An 8,418-nucleotide genomic window follows, 5' to 3' on the forward strand; every position below is an offset into this window, starting at 1 on the left:
CTATAACAGACAGACGGGACAAATAAGTGAAAACCAAGATGCTTAAATCTTAGCCTGGCGAGAGCAGGCAGCTAAGGTGAAGGTGCTGAGATGATTCCTGCTCATCCTCCCTACAGCTGACGTAAAATGGTCTCGAAGTAATTCCAAGTCTCGCAGTATGCATACCACGCGGATAGTGTCCTGCGAGGACCCAAGAAATTTGAGAGCTGGGATTTGGTCATCACTCAGATGATACGCTCTTGGTCATGGGATTTCGCGACCTTACAAGTTTGTGTACTTATCCAGAGCTCGCGAAGCCCATAGTTCCATGAGTAGCGCGCAGGTGGTCAGTAACATCTCCATCCTCTCTTTTCGTGGGAAACTACCTCACATGTCTCTTGTCTAGAATTAGTAGAAGAGTTCGTTGAGTTCCTTAAAACGGAATAGAGAATCTCGCTTTTTTAAACCAAGTGCTACTTCGGACAAGATAGGCAATAGATAACAAGTAAAATTCTCGCCTGAAAAAAAACCGCATATTACAAGTCCTTCACCATGCCCGCCCTATTGTATGACAGAGGAACGCTCGAGAGAATGCATATGCATAATGCAGCTTCGGTGGTTGTGATATTCATACGAATTGAGAGAACTGCCACGGCCATAATTCGATGTGGTATACGCTGAAGGCGTAGAAGAAAGTAGAGAACAACTTCACGTTCTGTTCCTTCGTTCTCGGTCTTATCTTCTTCTGTCGTAAAATAATTCTCTCTTGTGACGAAGCTTTTTCCTTAAACACAACACAGAATTCGCGTTCTTTTGCATAACAGATGTGATAAACATGTCAGAGGCGGTCATGCAGAGGTGGTCTCTTCAAAGATCAGTTAGAAAAAACTTCCCCTTTGGGATTGTACCCGCAAATAAAATCATATCATACATATTTTTAGATTGAAGAGGAGCACCTGTATATTTTTCTGATTAATTTATTATGTACTAGTATTTATAATCTACCCTTGTTATCATGCTATAGTTCATATCTTACGCAGATTTTGATTTCAAGAAATTAAGTATAAATTTAATAATCAATTCGTGTGCAATGAGATATAATTCATTACGTCAATTGATTTGTTGATCGATTGTGTTATCACTCACGTCGAGTGGAATATCGATATCTTCGATGTGCTTATATATCTTTGTACATACGAGTATACATATGCATATTTATACTGTTTATACACTAAGCGACAACCGAAAGTAAAAATATGTACCTATCAATGGGTTCAATACCCATTTGCCTCGTAGAATTTGACCGCATTAGGCTTAATGTGTAAATATTGACAACGAATCGACTACGCTTAATGTCTCTTGGCCGAATCGAATACTTGTAAGATAAATTGTTCTGAGAGTCGGACAGATGCATACATATATATATATATACTTATATAATATGTATATGCAAGTAATTCTCAATTCATACTGGAAATTTTTAACATAGAATTACTAATTCCAGAGAAGAACTGTATGAAGCCTTTTATGTATTATATTGTAGTATTTATGTAAAATTTTATAATCTATCATAAAAGTACTTTTTACAGAAAGTATAACTAAACACTTTTTAAATAAAATTTAGTTTGTTTAAAATTAATTAACGCTTTCATTGAGGTGCCTTTAGTGAGATGTGAGTGCTAATTCATAATTTGAATTCCTACCATATACAGTTTTTTTATGAAACATATGTAGACCAAGTGGTTCGTTTGAATTTCGCATTTATTGCTCTTAAAGTCCTCTGTAGTACAGGGTGTCCATTGGCAGATCTAGGATCTAAAAGCTAAATTAAAACAGAGTTACCAATGATAACATTATATTTCTATAACTATTATTTAAATTAATAAATACAATTGTTAGCCAAAAATATAATTATTTCCTCTAAATGTTTATCGTTACGACGGATACACTCTTAGAATCTGGCATCCGTACTCCGTACCACTCGCTGGAGAAGTGATATCGGGATGGCTCACGAACGATATTTTCTTTTAGTGCTGAGAAGGTCGCTGGGTTTGATAAACTTTATGTTTGGGGTACCCTCTCAGAAAAAAGTTCATCAGGGTTAGATCGGGCAACCTCTTAGACGGATACACTCTTAGAATCTGGCATCCGTACTCCGTACCACTCGCTGCAGAAGTGATATCGGGATGACTCTCGAACGATATTTTCTTTTAGTGCTGAGAAGGTCGCTGGGTTTGATAAACTTTATGTTTGAGGTACCCTCTCAGAAAAAAGTTCATCAGGGTTAGATCGGGCAACCTGGGTGGTCAATATATAGTATGTGTCCGAGTGGTTTATCAGTTGTCAGAAGTCACCCAGTATCGCTATGGTCTCTCTGGCCGCGTATGGCGTGGCGCTATCTTCCTGAAACCATGCTTGTGTACTGAAGGAATCGTTGAGTATGCGCCATTAAGAGTCAACGTCCTTAGAAATTGCTTGTCCTTGACGATTTTCAAAAAAATATGGTCCAAATATTCGACTGCTTGGGAATGCACACCAAACCATCTCTTTGGGGCTGTGAAGTGCCGGTTAATGTTTTAATATTGGGTTCTGTCCTTTACGTGACCATTAACGGTATCTTTGCTTATATACATTTCCATTTAAATGAAAATGTGCTTCATATTCCAAACGATAGTGTTTGAGGTACGATTACGGTAGCGTTTACATGATTAAAGGATTTGGTAAATAAAATTATTAAATGCCATTGCCATTTAATTTTAAAGAAAAAATAATAATTAATTCATAAGAAAATTTAATTAGAGGTTAGGAAATGTGTAGAAAGCCAAATATGTTCCAAAAACTGAACGAAACTTTAACTAAAATTATTTCTGTTTGGCGTATAGCGGTTGCCACTCCAAATGACAAATTTCGGAGTGTATTTCTGCCATGAAAAAGGTCCTCATAAAAAATCATCTGCCGTATGGTGGCGGGCTACAACTATAGGTGCTTCCCTTTGTAGAACAAATCAAGACACACTCTGCAGGTTGATATATGTAAGGGTAAATGTCAATATCTGGGATACTTTATTACACTTTGATCCTATGGAAGTACTTGTTTTGTTTTCTCTTAGATCGAGAATTATTTTATTTACAATTCAAAGGAAAAAGATAACGTAAAAAAATGAAAGCTTTGAATTCCTCTGTTGCACAATTTCTGCAGCTACATGGTGAAGCATACGATGTATTTACCAATTTTCATTAAAATCGAAACGATGAAGTTTTTAGGAGGGTATCTACACTTGACGTGTTTTACCGCATATAAAAGTGATAAATTGAGAGGTTTAGAATTTTAAATTTAAATAAAACAACGCAAATGCAACGTAATTCGCTCATTTGTAAACACCAATTTTGAATGACTGGCTGGAGGACTTCAATCGGTATCTTGTGAATAACTTTAGTAATGTTGGCTTCCAATTTCTCAATCGAAGCTGGTTGAAGCAAAAAGCATTAAGACTTTAGAATACACAAATAAAAGTCCAAAGGTGTGATATGACACAATCGGTTATCAGAAGACAAGGGATAAATTGCTCACCTAAACGACGATGCAGTAAAACCATTGTTTCACGGGCTGTGTGACAAGGTGTTACTTGGGGAACCAAATGTTGTGGAGATTCCGGCCTTCAATTTCCGGTATCAAAATATTGTTTATCATGGCGCAATAGCGCCGGGTTGATGATTCCTCCAGCCGATCTGCCGCAACAAACGGTTGTTTTCAAATGATGTAGTGGCCGTTTGTTGGTTCTTGAATGGCTGCGGGTTGCTCTTCAGCCCAAATGCGGCAATTTCGCTTATTGACCTAGCCATTAAGCCGAAAATTGGCCTCATCGCCACCATAAGTTGGCCTGAGCTCACGATGAACACTTTTCAGAGAGCGTCCATTTTCGTAATACAGTTGTACGAGTTGTAAACGTTGTTGAATCGTAAGTCTTTACATGATTAAATATCAATGAATACTGAAAAAAATTATGTATTTAGTTTGACAGCAGTTTCGCGTGATTTGTCAAAAAACTGTATTGGGAAAAGCACCTTCAATCTGATCACTCTTTATTAAAGTAACAAATGATTACAAAAAAAACCAGTCGAGAGACTACAATATGTACAAGGTGACACAAAATTAGTTACCCTAATGATTACCATTTATGGAACAACATCAAGACGCACACCACAAACAGGAGGAGGAGCTCGGCCAAACACCCAAAAAGGGTGTACGCGCCAATTATATATTTAACGAAAGTTTTATAATTTTTGCAAATCATGTCGCACGTCGAATATATTTGACACTTGTGAACTTGAAAGCAACAAAATAAAGAAATCCGTTATTCAAATTTTTTTAATTTAGTACAAAAGTTATTCAAAAACAAAACTGGAAGATTAGTTTTGCGCTACCATGCACTCGTATTACGACACGGAAGTTCTTTATGAAAAACGAGTATCTGATTTCAACATAAACTGCACCCTTTACTTATTTTGATTACCATAAAAATTGTTTCTGATTCTGAGAATCGTATATACCATCTGCATATTTATTACTTCAGATTGCATAGGTTTCTTTTGATGAAATCAGGTCTTAATGATATTACAATCAATAATTTATGAAAGAGATAGTTTGGCCAATGGGTATACTCGTATATGTATGCGATTATATATTTCGATTATAAATAGTAATAAATTAACTTAGTCATCAGATTAAAGGTCGTTTGCGCCAAGTTATAAATGCGCTTTAAGGAAAACATGATCGGGTGAAACTTAGTCACTAAATGTACATATGTATTATCAGGAAACAGTTATGAGCCGACATAGTAACATATGTGGTAACCGTTTTTCTAAAGGGGATTTTTTTAATATTTTGGTATTACGCCGCTTATTGTTTTCATGATTTTCATTTCCGAAAAGGGTTACGTGGCTTCTCTTTGTTTGTTGTGGTGTAATCGTTATTGGACACTTAATATTGGATTGCCAAGCCAAGCCAATAGCGAAGTAAGTAGCTTTAGCTTGTTTACTGTATGCTTAATTGAGCGGATTAATTTCTTGCTATTGGCGGCCGCCGTAGCCGAATGGGTTGGTGCGTGACTATCATTTGGATTTCAGAGAGAGAACGTTGGTTAGAATCTTGGTGAAAGACTAAAATGCAGGAAAAGTTTTTCTAATAGCGGTCGCCCCTCGGCAGGCAATGGCAAACCTCCAAGTGTATTTCTGCCATGAAAAAGTTCCTCATAAAAATATCCCTCTATTTATGGAACAACATGAAGACGCACACCATAAATAGGAGGAGGAGCTCGGCCAAATACCCAGAAAAGGTGTACGCGCCAATTATATATATGTATATAAAGGGTGATTTTTTTAACTATTATCTCTTTAAACTGTCACTGTCAAACATCTTCAGTTTGGTCTATAATTTAACCATAAATCTCTTGCAAACAAACAACGCTTGTAAATCATTGAATTTTATTATCAAACTGCGGGTTCTGTTAAGAAAGTTTATCGCGCGCTTCTTCCAGTTTATAGTCAGTTTAATTGACCCACTGAAGCGGCTATTCGAGCTATTGTGACTAAATTTAGAACCAAATTTACATTATTGGACATCAAACCACCAACACGCTTACGTAGAGTGCGAACTGAAGAAAATATCGCAGCTGTATCGGCCAGTGTTAATGATGACCATCAATTATCGATTCGTCGCCGTTCGCCGTTCGCAGCAATTGGGCCTCTGTTACTAAACAACGTTAAATTTGCGAAAGGATTTAGGTGTGAGGCCTTTCAAAATACAGCTGGTGCAAGAATTGAAGCCGAACGACCTACCGCAACGCAGAATTTTTGGTGAATAGGCTCTTGGAAAGTTGGCCGAAGATCCACTTTTTTATCGAAAAATTGTGTTCAGCGACGAAGCTCATTTTTGAATCAATGGGTACGTAAAAAAGCAGAATTGTCGATTTTGGAGTGAAGATCAGCCAGAAGAATTGCAAGATCTACCAATATATCCAGAAAAGGTCACAGTTTGGTGCGGTTTATGGGCTGGAGGTATCATTGGGCCGTATTTCTTCAAAGATGCTGCGAATCGTTACGTAACTGTGCATGGTGAGCGCTTGCCCAAAATGCAAGAGCTTGACTCACATGCCACACAGCACGCGTAACAATGGACTTGTTGAGAGGCGAGTTCAGTGAACATGTTATTTCAAGTTCAGGACCTGTCAATTGGCCACCCAGATCGTGCGATGTAACGCCTTTAGATTATTTTTTTGTGGGGCTATGTTAAAGCTCATGTCTATTTAGACAAGTCTGCTTCAATTAACGCATTGGAAGACAACATTAAAGCATTTATATGTGAGATATCGGCCGAAACATTGGAAATATAATATAATAGTATGCCAAAATTGGACTAAGCGGATGGACCATTTGAAGCGCAGTCGCGATATGGACTGTACTATCGATTTAAATAAAAATTTCATGAATTTTACGTGTGGTTTTTTGAAAAACTTTCCTATAGCTCTTAAAAAATCACCCTTTATATAATTTCTTGCTGCTTATGTGTAACTGCATGCGAATCTTCCGATTCCTTCAGGTGTGTGGCATATACATATATATGTCGGGGGGCTTGTTTGAGAGCTTGAGACTTTAAAATGATGGCACAAAAAATAAAAATCGTTGGAATGATTTTTTTTATTATAATCTGGTAGATAATTTCACGGCATACATTTTTTGAATATGATATAAAGTATTCATATGGTCGCCGCGGCTACGAGTTACATGGCCCATTCGATCAGTCCAATTTTTGACTGCTTTTTCCAATAAATCTGAAAAATAAATCTAAATGAGCCCAACCAACAAAAATGCAGAAAAAATTTGGCTTCAATTCTTGCACGGCCTTCATTTTATAGGCACGTCAGCCAAGACCCTTACGCTGGCCATTAGCACATTTTAAAGACTCGCAATTTCTTATCTTCTGCAATGGGTTTTCCGCCTGGATGTGTGCTCTAGTGACGCTACATGTCAAACGATCATCCAATTGTCATTGTGCACCACTCTATAAGTATTCTTTTGCCACTTTTTCCAATATAATGAGTGCATCGTTCCAATATGAGGCACTCAAATTCGTTGGCTTTTCTACGCAGGTGCTAGCGAAGGCATGTAAAATTACAACCGTCATATTTGTGGGAAAGTTATACGAAAAAAAATATGAACAAACAAAATATTGGCTGCGCTGGTATCAGGAATAGGTGAAAGCTAGCAGTGTGAGCAGTGTGACCACATTCATTGGCACCTTCCTACTCATAATCTATTTAACTTGTGACAGTTTTACAGCGAATTGACAGGACAACCTATTCCAGAATTACGAGATTTCCTCACTGCAAATGATGGCAGGTGCCAATTTGTTTTCCACCATATTTACAGCTAAAATTTTCTACGTAGTCCAAGGACATAGTCCAACAAGTTAAGAACGACGATTATCGACATTTCGGCGCCTATCAAACCACACTTATCGATATCGATAGTTCACATGCCGCTAAAAAACACTCCATATATAATTGCCCTTACACCCTTTGTCGTGTATAATGGCTGAGCTCTTCCTCTGTGTGCCGCTTGATGTTTTTTCCAGAAGCGGAATAGACGTCTCCGAACGCAGATAATTCTTTAAGAGTAATTTTTTAAAGGCAGAAGCCCATATTTGTCATTGCCTGCCAAGGGGCAACCGGTATTGGAAGGAATTTGTTCTATCATTTGATATTTCATGCCCGGGGTTTCGAGTTCCGAATGAAGGTCATGCACCAACCCATTCGGCTACTGCGGCCGCTACGTTATATGATATATAAATATATTAACATATACATACATATATGTATGTATGTAGTCCGTATTATTTCACAGTAGCTAACAGCCTGTGCGGAAATTATGATTAAAATTTCTGCCGTTAAAGCTATGAGTGGTGCTCGCCACATTAACTCTCCAACTGATAATACAATATGAGCGAACAGCGGATAAATACCCTAAAATAAATCGAAATAATTTTGAACCAAGAATTAGCCTTTGAGAGGACAGTGCTGGTTCTCGCTACATGCTTAGGCATGCTTTCAGCTGCCTACTTTTAAACACCACTGTGCTATGGAGTGGAAAATTGCCACATTATAAAACTTTGAAATCGTTTTGAAATTGTGTTTTATTTATTTATTGAATTTGAAAAGCTTTCATTACTATTCGAAGTTGCAGTAAACTCAAGAGTCAGTTGTGCTTAAGGTAGTTTCTGGCTTCCAGTAGTACAGTTTAAAAAAAAATCAAGCTGTTGCCAAATTCGCTTTTTCGTGGAAATGGGCTTCAAAATGAATCCAAATGTATTGATTAAAAATAAAATAGTAATGATTACGTGACCCAAAAACTTTCCAATTTAACTGAAAATATGTATATATAC

The sequence above is a fragment of the Anastrepha obliqua genome, chromosome 1 (genome assembly GCF_027943255.1).
Source record: "Anastrepha obliqua isolate idAnaObli1 chromosome 1, idAnaObli1_1.0, whole genome shotgun sequence".
Taxonomy (NCBI): Eukaryota; Metazoa; Arthropoda; class Insecta; order Diptera; family Tephritidae; genus Anastrepha; species Anastrepha obliqua.